Source organism: Onthophagus taurus, chromosome 2, assembly GCF_036711975.1.
Source record: "Onthophagus taurus isolate NC chromosome 2, IU_Otau_3.0, whole genome shotgun sequence".
Taxonomy (NCBI): domain Eukaryota; kingdom Metazoa; phylum Arthropoda; class Insecta; order Coleoptera; family Scarabaeidae; genus Onthophagus; species Onthophagus taurus.
This window is the reverse complement of record NC_091967.1, coordinates 30,467,235-30,480,009: the sequence shown is the minus strand read 5'-3', so window position 1 is coordinate 30,480,009 and position 12,775 is coordinate 30,467,235. Positions and strand designations below refer to the sequence as shown.

Genomic DNA, 12,775 nt, shown 5'->3' with positions numbered 1-12,775 from the left:
TCTGTCTTTTCTTTCTTCCATTCCAACGAAAATAAAAAATAAAATAAAAAAAATAATTAATGAAAATTGTCACCTCTTCCGGTGTAAGCGCAAGTACCCGGAGCCTGAAAATATTTTACTAAAAAGCTGGCATCAAACATCAGAAGTCTGCAAATTTTCAAAAGGCCACTTCATATGGTTATACACTAGGTCACACTAGGTATTCATGGCACACTAGGTTAAATATCGATATGATATGTGTGCATTTTTCAAAAAACCCTATTTATCTTCCAAACTATAAATGTTAGGTATAGGACATATGGGATATAAAAGATGTAAAATGAGACACCCAAGACGACTAAGCAATAAAATATGGTGGATGCCATTTAAAAAAATGAAGTTATGGTATTTCCAAATTTCGAAAAGTTAACGTGCCGTAGTAAAGTGACCAAACGTTCTAGACGGCCGTATTCGGCACCAAAACAATCATGTTGCTTAAACATGTTCTGAATCCTAAATTGATATCCCAAAAATCGAGTATTCCCTGATTTTTTTAACAAATGTCTGCTGGAGCAGATTTTTCTAGAAAAATTCGAATAACTCGAGAACGGCCGAATCAAATTGCAAAAAGTAAAGTTATTCATAAACCTTGAAAACAGACAAATCCAAATATGTAAAAATATATAGGGTGATCCATTTATAAAAATAAAGTAGTTGGCGACTTCCGGTCTTTCTACTATTCTTCTTATTAAAAGTAAAGTTAAAGATGGTGGTCTCGAACAATATCACGTCATCATTGAAATATAATTATTACTGTAATTAAAGTTCCTACCGGAAGTGCTAGAAATCTGAAAATATTTTAGTGGAAGAGACCGCAATTAATAATACTTAAATCTGAATTTTCAAATTTTTGTTTTGGCTAGAACCCTGTAAAGTTCTAATGAACGGTCGTCGTGGATGACCCTGTATATGACTATTAAAAAACATCGAAAACTCAATACGTGTTTATTTCAATGTAAGAGTTAGAAATATTATTTAAAATTAATTGGTGACCCCCATCAAACACACAACGAAAAACTTCATAAAAAGAAGAAGCGCTGTACCATATTATACCAGCCCTTGCTACATCGTACCGGCCCAACCCAAACCTTACTTTGCAGTAACATAAGAATCCCAATCTTTGGTACGCCATACGACTCCGACCCTTGCGACACAGTACCACCCCAGAACTTCGAAGTTTAGATTTATATCAACGGACAACAGAAAACAATTGAAAAGCCTCACTTGTACTTTAAACCTTTTTGAAACTCATAGGAAAGCTAATCTGAGTGAGTACATATTCCTGAGTGTTTCCTTTCCGAAATATCATGCCAGTAAAAAGTAAAAAATATCTTTATAAATTTCTTTTAAAATAACGTAATTAGTAATCCATTAATTCTTTTCTAAATTTCTTTAGAAATGGAAAATGCAGATTGTGGCGATCCTCAAACAATTGAGTATTTGACCCGCATTAAATTACCTCTTTTTGGACAAGTAGACCAAAGTTTTGTTTGATTCAGTCAGATTGAAGCACAATTTGATCTTTCTCGAATTTCGAATGACAAAACCTACCTCTCGACATTATTTCCACGGTTGCAGATATAATCAATGAGCAACCAGCTCAAGACACATATAATTACCTTAAACAATGTCTAATTGATAGATTGTCACTCAGCGAGAAGAAACGGTTAAAAGAACTTTTATCTAATACTCAAATGGGAAACCAAAAGCCATTCGAGTTTTATCGAGATATGCTATCAACTGTCGGTGGTTCTCAAGTAGTCAGCCAAGATTTAATTGTAAAACTTTGGCGAAGTCGACTACCTAGCAGCATTTCCATTGCGCTTCTTGCTTCTGATAAGGAGGAATTATCTGAGCTGTTAACAATTGCAGACAAGATTTGGGATTCCATCAATACTTTCCCTATTTCTCGATCATCTTTGATGTTAGATGAGATTAACATGTAACAAAGCGCCCTGTATATTAAATTGCGTTTTGTATAATTATTTTGCTTAAGTCAGCTTTATCGCATGAGGCGTTGATGCGCCACCGAGTTCGACTCGGGGAGTCGAGTACCAACTACCAAGGTATATAGAAGCTACAGTCTTCCCCTTAAGTTCGGTCAATTTTATTTTATTTCTAATTTAAATTCTCAATACTAAATTCGGAAAGGCTTCTAAATACGCTGGTGGTTTGTGCTGGGTAATTTGCTAGAGAAATCGAATCCACAGATCGAAATTGTGCCTTGAAGCCAGTTCCTGAAGCGTCCGAATTCTAGTGGAAAGCGTCGTCGTGGCGTAGAATAAGTAAGCATAATTAATTACTACTGTTCTTGAAACTCATAACCATCGCTAGTATTTGTATCCATAATCAACGTTCCGTTATCCAAAATTTGTTCAATTAGTTTTCTTTTTTCTTCTTTAATATTTTAACTTAATTTTTTTTGGTTGTTTTATTTTTCTATTTTCTTTTTATTTTATTTTCCTTTTAATATATTAATATTTTTTTATATAAATTCTTGTTTCGTATTATTTCAATTTCAACACAAGGGCTACGATCCTCCCTCCTTTTATGGTGGGTTTAGGATGTCAAAGTTAACCGTAGGCGTAGCCGTAGCCGTAGTCGTAACCTTAAGGGAATTTACGCTTAGCGCTGACCAGTTTAGGGAACGTTTTCAAGGATTTAAAATATTTTACTTTACGTGATGTGTTGCCAACAAAAACCAGAAAAATAAGTAAATGTTATTATTTGTGGTTGGTAGAACGGTGTACTTTTAGCTTTGGTGGCTAGATGCCGTTACAGGCATTCAAACTTGAAGTAATTTCCCAGACGTAGGGTGGCGCATAAATCGACATCGTGTCATATAATTACTAATTATATGTCTCTTGAGCTGGTCGGTCATTGATTATATCTATAACCAGGGTTTCGCAATGGTTACTCTTGCGAAACTGCACTTACAAGTGTCATTGATACCATACATAAAGCGTCTGATTTAGGGCTTGTTACTATACTAGTAACTTTAGATCATAGTAAAGCATTCGATACCGTTAACCATAGGATGATGACTGCTGTTCTTCATTACGTCGGATTTAATAATAATTCTGTTAAATTAATTGAAAGTTACTTAAAGGGTAGAACACAGAGGGTGAGGGTCGCTGAATGTATTTCGGAGCATGAAGGTGTTGCTTTTGGTGTACCACTGGGTTCGATTCTTGGGCCGCATTTGTTTTCGATATATACTTCCTTTTTACCTGATTGTTTATCGACTTGTAAATACCATCTATACGCGGATGATACACTTATCTATCACTCATTTCCTTTACAAGAGGCCCAAGACGCTCTTAAGCTTATAAACAATGACCTTGATCGTCTAGCTAATCTGTCTGAATCGCATTCATTAAGTTTGAATCCGAATAAATCTTCGGCTACAATTTTTGGTAATGCAAAAGTTCGGAAGTCATTCAACAATAGTGACAATATGATGATCAAGATAAGTGGTACAAACATAAAATTCGTTAATAAAGTAAAAATTTTGTGTCTTGAGGTTGACAGTGATTTACGTTTCACCGGTCACGTTAATACCTTGGTTAGACGATCATACGGCAAATTAAAAATGCTTTACCCCAACAGACATTTGTTGAATAAAGATGCCAAGTTGATTCTGTGTGATTCTTTGGTTCTTTCATCAGTTAATCATTGTGATCTTGTTTATGGGCGTTGTTTGATGATGAATGATGTGCAGAGAATAGAGAGTGTCTGGTTGTGTCTGGCTAGTGCAAACTGGTTGAATATGCCGGACCGGCGTAAACTTCATATTGCTTGTCGAATGATGTCTACTGTTTCGAATTATAAGCCACCTTACCTCTATGAAAGGATTATGTATAGAACCGATGTTCATCATTTGAATTTGAGGCGTAAAAACTTCATTCGTATTCCCAAGCATCGAACTCAACCTTTTAAACATTGTTTTTCCTATATCATTGAATCGGTTCTCAACAACCTTCCTATTAGCTATTCCGGTTACAGCACGCAATCATTAAAAAAAAAAACTATCTTGCCTCATTAGGTGCGAGGGCTGGCGGTGGCACTGACCAATAAGATTATGTGATCGAGAGAGAATGAAATAATAACGTATTTTGTCTTGCAGTTGTTGTATTGGTGATGAAAAAGAATATTTAAGTTTATTTTGGAATTATAAATAATGATATATATATATATATATATATATATATATATTTTTTTAAGGGGCACCTATAAAACTAACTTGCTGTGGTGTCCCTTTTGATATTCATTTACTTTTTTTTTCTTTTTTTGTACTATCTATTAAGTTTCTTTTTCTTTTTTATTGTTTTTGAATGAAGAAGCACTCAAAAAGTGCGTTTACTTCTTGAAAATTAAGTTTATTTCTTTGGTTATGTTCATTTGATTTTGTAACTGAATATCAATAAATGGTTTATTATTATTATTAACCGTAGAAATAATGTCGAGAGGTAGATGGGTCACCACTAAGTTATATTTTGTTTTGTCATTCGAAATTCGAGAAAGATCAAATTGTGCCTCAATCTGCCTGAACCAACCTTCCGGTCTACTTGTCCAAAAAGGGGGTAATTTAATGCGGGTCAAATCTGCATTTCCCATTTTTAAAGAAATTTAGAAAAGAATTAATGGATTACTAATTATGTCATTTTAAAAGAAATTTATAAAGATGTTTTTACTGTTTACTGGCATGCTATTTCGGAAAGGAAACACTCAGGAATATGTACTTACTCAGCTTAGCTTTCCTATGAGTTTCAAAAAGGTTAAAAATAAAAGTGAGGATTTTCAATTGTTTTCTGTTGTCCGTTGATATAAATTTTGACTTCGAAGTTCTGGGCTGGTACTCTGTCGCAAGGGTCGGAGTCGTATGGCGTACCAAAGATTGGGATTCTTATGTTACTGCAAAGTAAGGTGTGGGTTGGGCCGGTACGATGTAGCAAGGGCTGGTATAATATGGTACAGCGCTTCTTCTTTTTATGAAGTTTTTCGTTGTGTGTTTAATCGGGGTCACCAATGTAGAGGTCACCAATTAATTTTAAATAATATTTCTAACTCTTACAATGAAATAAACACGTATTGAGTGTGCGATGTTTTTTTAATATTTATATATAAGGAAGAAAAAAAGCACGTAGAAACAGCCTCGTAACGTGGTCAAGTGTGTCAAAAGACAAGGGGGAAAGGATTAAGCGGCGGATGTCAAAAGAACAAAATACAAAAGATAAATAAAACGTTGAATTAATTGTTGACAATACTTCAATTTATTTTCTTTTAGACACAAATCAAATATTAAACAAAAAAAAATTGTAAATAATTCTATCTAGTACTAACATAATTTTTTTTTTATTCCCCCCTTTAATTAAGATGTTGGTTACGCATTACCAACAACTTATTTAAAAAAAAAAACAGAAATATTTTTATCATCCAAGTGTCAATTAACAATTTTATCAAAAATCCAATACATAACTAAACATCAAAGTAAACTTAACTCTATTACTAAAAGAAATTTAAATATTTTTTTTTATAAAAAGCTCCAGTGAAATTATCATAAAAATTCTTATGTAAACACACTTGATCTTGTTATTACGAATTCTGCCGATGTACATCAATTATCTCTTTGTAGTAATCCATTGCTTCCTGAGGACAGTGCGCACTCCACTCTAAAGTTTTCCTGCTCAATTTCATTTACTCGTTCATTACCTATACCATGATGATGCTTTTTAGAAAAGCCCGGTTTCGTGAATTGAATGAGTACTTTAATGGAATTGACTGGGAATCAGAGCTCGCTGGTCATGATATCAATGACGCTGTTCAAATTTTTTATAACTATGTTAATACTGCTATTCGCGAATTTGTCCCTTTAAAACGCAAAGCTATCAAGGGTTTTCCCGGTTGGTTTTCATACAGTACCATTAAAGTAATTCGAGAGAAAAGGAGGGCGCACTGTAGATGGAAGCGTTTTAGAAACCGACTTGACTACCTCACTTTTTCAATTCTAAGGAGTCGTGCAAAGTATCTAATCCATCATAATTACATGGAGTATGTTAGAAGAGCTGAAAGTAATATGCAATCTGATCCAAAGGTGTTTTGGGCTTTTACTAAGTCTAAGAAGCGTGCGGATGTCATTCCTTCTACGATGTCATGGAATGGAACTGTTGTCGGCGATGGTGTCGGAGTATGCTCATTGTTTGCTGATTTCTTTTCTTCGGTTTTTGTGGATCCTGCTCCAATCCAGCAGAATATAGATTGTATAGAAATGGATACCCTTCCTTTGAGTCAGATGCAGTTTGACAGAATTGAGGTTGAGGAGGCTCTGATGGGCATCAGGGTTACAGACAGTATGGGTACTGATGGTATTTCATCAATTTTAATCAAGGAATGTTCACACTCTCTGTCCCTTCCTTTAACTATTTTATTTAATACTTCATTGATAATGGGTGTCTTTCCTTTATTGTGGAAGCGGGCTTTTGTTCTTCCCGTTTTTAAATCTGGGGACCGTGGTGCCATATCCGATTACCGCCCCATATCTATTTTGCCAGCATTTGGGAAAGTGTTTGAGAAAGTAGTTCATGCACGTCTATTCTTTGCCCTTAAGTCTAAAATCAATTCTAGACAACATGGTTTTTTTGCTGGTCGCTCGGTGGAGAGTAACTTGCTTGAATATACCCAGTATATCTTATCTACTCTGGATGATTCTTGTCAGGTTGATTCAGTTTATACGGATTTTAGTAAAGCTTTCGACCGGGTGGATCACAACTTACTTCTGTTCAAACTAAAGAAGTTTGGTGTTCAGAGAAATCTTTTGCAATGGCTTGCTTCCTATCTGAAGGAGAATATCTAATCCTGTGTCGGTTCCTTCTGGCGTTCCACAGGGTAGCCATCTGGGCCCTTTACTGTTTAATATTTATGTTAACGACATATTTGACGTCGTTAATTATGCCCAATGTTTAATGTATGCTGACGATTTAAAACTCTTTCTCCGTATCTCCTCACCTCTTGATTGTTCTAAACTGCAATCTGACTTAAACAATCTACATGCTTTTTGCTTAAATAATCGCCTTTCATTAAACTTATCAAAGTGTAATGTTATTTCCTTCTCTAGGAGGGTGAACACAATCCACTACAATTATAGCGTCGCTGGTGAGAGGTTGCAATGTGTCTCATTTATTAGAGATTTGGGTGTTACATTTGATTATAAATTATTATTTGATAAACATATCGATACTGTTGTCTCCAAAGCCTGGCGTATGTTAGGATTTATTATGAGATCAACGGTAGCTTTTTCAAACATTGCTGCAATTAGAAATCTCTATTTTGCTTATGTTTACAGCACACTTAACTTCTGTAGCGTCGTTTGGAATCCTCAGTATCTCTCGTATAAATCTAGAATTGAGCGTATTCAATCTAAATTCCTCAAATACCTTTGTTTTAAATTTTCCATTCGATACATTGATTACGAATCAACTTGCACATCTTTTCGTATGTTAACCCTCAACCAGCGTCGCTTTTGTGGGGATATATTATATTTTTACAAACTTCTGAACAACAAGTGTGATTCTCCAATGCTTGTTGGTTCTATATGTGTTCACGTTCCTCCGAGATTACTTCGCTTTGATTTTCTATTTATGACACCTACTCCTAGAACCAATGCCTGTCAAAACTCTCCTTTATTGAGAATGGCAAGATCGGCAAATCGTGTTAACATAGATCTGTTTCAGCATTCTTTCTATGCATTTAAACAACTGCTCTTTTCTGCAGTTGGTGTGTTGCCTCGAACGTTCATTTGATATTTGATATATGATATATTTATATCACCTAAACTTAGTTTTAGTTTTTTTTCCTTTTGAATCACTTTTGTACCATTAATGTTAATTCATTATTATTATTGTTGTGAACTGTAATTCTATTTTATTTGTATACAATTGGTTGTTTGTGGTACAGTATTATTGGGTTCGACCTGTTTCTGTACCCACATGAAATAAATAAAAGTATATATATATGTTTATAAAACTAATTCTTTAAATACTCATCAACATAGTCGCCCTGCCATCAATTAACGAATTTAATCTGTACGTTATCAATACTCGTTTAAGTTTTTACCCAAGCAATATATCGATCTATCTATATTCAAGATTTTTTTTCCATTGTAGAGCATCATCGTTACTATTGGTGTTAACTGGCTGTGTCAACTACAGTTGGCACTCAATTTTCACTTTTCTTCATAACATATACTTACAAATGTATATATTGTTTTGTTTGTTTTTTTTTTCTTTTCTTTACTTCTTAATATATATGTATTCTTTCCCTTTTTTCTTTCTTTCGAAGTTTTGTAGTAGTTTTTCTTTCTCTTTCTTTACTTGCTAGATTGTATCGATTTCCATACAACATGCCCATTCCAAGGAAAGGAAGGCGTTTCCTTTTCATTTCCTTACCAGCTTTTTTTTTTCTTTTTCCGAGAATTATTTTGATAAGATATATTGCGTTATTCAATATGCAAAGCTTTGTTTAAATCAAAACTTTTCGTTCATAAATTTAAAAATTTTTAACAACTCAAAAAAGCAATGCAAAACTTATTACCTCCACATGGTGATGAGTATCAAACTTACTTAACTTTCTCTTAATAAATTATTATTATTTTTTTTTTACAACCATAACTTCCTAACCTAATTACAGACAATAAGATTGTCTTTGTGTTACAAAATCATAAGGATATATTTAGTCGAAAATTCTATTCACTTTACTGCTCAGGGGTGCTGTAGGTTGAACAAAGTGACCATCTTGTACTCGTGCAGAATCTTCCTAGTTCTCTGGATCTGATACTTTGTGATTATAACTTCGATGTACGTTATGTAAAAACCATGAAGTTAAAGTCGTCCAAAAACTGGCAATAATCGAAAATCCGCAGCCGAGACCCTGGTATAAAACAAAACCATTTAAAATTACTGAACAAATATATTTTAGGATGATAAATGCTATGTATATTCCCATAAATCCTGACATAAAAATCCCAATATCGGTAAACCAACCCCAAGCATAACTTAGTGTCGACTTAGCGATTCGTTTAATTCCTTTTGAATTAAATAATTTTGTTGTGTCGTACTGGTTTGAACCATCAGTTCTACCTACAACCCGATTGACTAAAAATGAGGTAATTGCATCACGCTCGGATCCAAACAGAAAATTATGTTGAATCTTATCTATTTCATTTTGAGTATACAATCCTCCACTTCCCAAATTTCGATTTTACATTATTTTCGTCGTTAATTTCTAAAGAAGCTAGAAAACTGTACACTGTAGAATATGGACTTAATCCTACCCATCGGTTCTCTATGTAAAATAGTGAAGGAGCTACGGGAGAGCACATTATCTCTTCGGCATACTCTTGCACTACATGTGTGATTGGTGCCATAAATAATGACTTATTGTTATTAACCAGTATCGGCAATTCATTATAGCATTTATCAACCCTTCGCACTTCTGCGATTATTGGTTCACAGTTAATGATGTATAAAACTTCCCCTAAAACCTTTCCCATATACCCAAGAGAAGTCTTGAAAATACTGGCAATAGCATTTGTATTTAAAGGTGCCATCAACAATCTATTTCTCATACCTCTCTTTTTATTAAACATCTTCGATATACTGCTTAAACATGTAACTTTCTAAACAGTAATTTTGACGAAATTTCAATATACATAAATTTTGAATTAACATACATATGTCAACAGATTTAAATGATTGACGTCATGAGTTTTAGAATTTAAATGATAAAAAGCATTTTTAGATTTGGTAACTAGTAATCGAGGATGTTCGGTAACCCAAACCTACAATACCCTTCCTTAGTAGATTTAATGCAAAGATGTATTCGTCTTGCTCAACAACCAAATAATTTTCAACTGTGTCCTGACTACTTACTGAAACTTCTGTTCCAATACCTTCATATATAATTGAATATTGCCGTTTCTTACATGCTCCTTGTTCTATTTCATCCCAAATAGTTTCACCTGCTTCAACATCCATACAATATCCTATGACGCCAAATGCGTTAAAAAGATTTTAAATCAAAACAAAAAAAAATTAACGAAATTATCAACAAGGACAAAACTAGTTTTATCACCCTGAGATGTACGCGAGTCCTCGACCGGCTCAGTGAAGAAGGGAGGGGTATTTATATGGCGCCACACAGTTAACCCCGCGTACAACACGAACTGTGACGTGAGATGATGGAGTATGGTGATATAAACAAATAACACAACAAAACATAAACGCTCAACAAAATAGGTTTTGAGTTGCAGACAAAATTTATTAAAACTCCCGTAAATAACAGGTAAGTAAAAAAAAATAAACTAATAACAAAATTATAAAACCGTAAACTTTTAGGTTCAAAACAACAAAAAAAAAACTATATTGATGTTTGCGAGCTTTAAAAAAATGAAAGTCAAAACTGAAAGGAAATTTAAATCAAAATACCAAAAAAATGAAAATGAAAAATTAACCCGCGTCTGACTCCGGATGGTTGAGCTCAACGTGAAATCAAAAATTATAAAAAAAAATCAACGCCAAAAATAGAATTAAAAAAAATCTCGCCAAACAAGAATTTACAAAAAAAATTGAAATGATATTAAAAAAAAAATGAAAAGTTTGATGTTCCAATGATTAATTAATTTAAAGATTTTCTTAAGGAAAATCAAAATAATAAAAAAATATATAAGATACAAATTCTTCAATGACCAAAATAATAGTATGTTGTTCTATCTGACCTTTATTCCAAGTCTTGATCACCGGTCCGATTCGAAATAAATCCTCAGCAACAAATTCTGGTGACTCAGGAAAGGTAAGGTAATGTTCTTTGTTTTGTTAAAAAAAAAATAATTAGAATCCTTAGGATGTAATGGAAATTATACCCTTGGACAATGGTTCCAAAATACCAATAAAAAAAGTTGTCCCAATAAGAGATGCCAAAAGTTGCTCCCCTCAATAAAAACCTGGATATAGAAATTAAAAAAAAAATGAAACGTGGAAATATTAGATTTAAGAATTTTTGTTTGTAGGATAGTTTTTCTTTTTAAGTAGTTAGTAATTTTTTTTTTAAGTAGTTAGAAAATTTTTTTTTTAAAGTAGTTAGATAATTTTTTTTTAAAGTAGTTAGAAAATTTTTTTTTAAAGTAGTTAGATTTTTTTTTTTGAAAGATAGATTTAGTAGATTGTTAGTTTAAGAATCAAAAGAAAAATGTGAAAGGGTGAACGAATATGCCAAAAACTAATTAATAAAGACCTTACAAAAATGCTTACCTCTGATGTTCGAGGTTTAACCAGAAGACAGAAGAAAATGTAATGAAATCCGGAATCTCCGTACAATTTGGTAAAAGAAAAACACTTTTCCAAAACTTTATTTCGAGTGATGAATCCCACAAATATGGATTAGAAACAAAATTTTACACCAAAACCAAAAATGGCGAACCAACCAAAATTTCTCTAACACTCGAGAACACGTATTGCTCTGGTAATATAGTAAGAAAGAGAGAGGCCAAGAAGAAACTTGAACGGTCTTTTATACCCAAAAATCGAAAATATCAAAAAAATTACGTCTGCGCAAGATAACATCATGAATTTACGACACCCTCTCAAAAGCAAAAAGGAGAATTTTAAAGTGATAGGAGTTAAAAGGAAAAAAAAAAGGAACACTCAGAATATGTTGCTGAAAGAGAAAACAATAAAATGTTATAAACAAACAAAATGTAAACAAAATAAATAAAAATAATAATAAGTTTCCGAATGTATGCAACTCATAATCCATTACACATAAACAAGTCACCCACACATAACATAAAAATTTCGGAATGTAACAATCCATCCACAAATGGACATGTAACTCCTCCCATTAATGATATTTCATTAGAATCCAAAGCGATAGTGGCATAGTATTCTTTTACCCTAGACCATGTCTGTCCATTTTCTGTATAAACTGTTCCTTCACAATCTCCGTTCATAGACAACTTCCCAGCAACGGTAATTGATGCAGATGTTGTGGCATTTACTTTTATATTAGAAATAACATTCCCTGAATATCCTGTATAAGTACCAGTATTATGAAGTTTTCGACACTCACCTCGTCCAATTGGGCTGATGATTTTCATCAACCCTTGGTGGACATCACTAACTATGGTATGAATGACTATTCATACCACAATATCTGATCAACCGTGTTACTTCTATAAGACAAGTTTTTACTTTTAGTTTGGAATAGTCATTTTTCTGAATCACTCGGACATTTATTTTCTTCTCGGTGTAGTTTGTTTGCGGAGATGAACAGGGTGCCACATCGTGAAGCGACACTGCTGTAACGTTGGTAGATTGTCCCCGACAATCGTATACAATTAAACCCTTTATATACATCCCCGTAAAAATCAGTAGCCAACTAGTTAAATAGAACCTGAAAATATATATTTTATTAATGTATTCAAACAATTATACTCCTAAAAATCTATAAATCCCAAGAAAACGTATTATATCTATGTATTAATATTCGAAACTTTAACAATACTATGTTTAGATAGATATAACCTTTTAACAATAATCAATGAAAACAACCAACAAAATGTATACATCAGAATTATTAAATTCTTTTCGGTAATACCCATAGCAATTCTGGTACATCACCTCTATTTCTGGTACGATATGAATGCCCAGTGTTTTCTTCTCTTTGAACCGTTGTATCATTCCCT

General features: G+C 33.3%; 1 long non-coding RNA gene across 1 annotated transcript; it reads left to right on the top strand.

Annotated features, from left to right (window-relative positions):
- Positions 1 to 10,145: 10,145 nt before the first annotated feature.
- On the top strand, positions 10,146 to 11,156 carry LOC139429126 (uncharacterized). The gene is made up of 3 exons (XR_011639833.1): positions 10,146 to 10,377; positions 10,431 to 10,884; positions 10,936 to 11,156. It is a non-coding gene; the product is annotated as an uncharacterized lncRNA (long non-coding RNA).
- Positions 11,157 to 12,775: the final 1,619 nt, after the last annotated feature.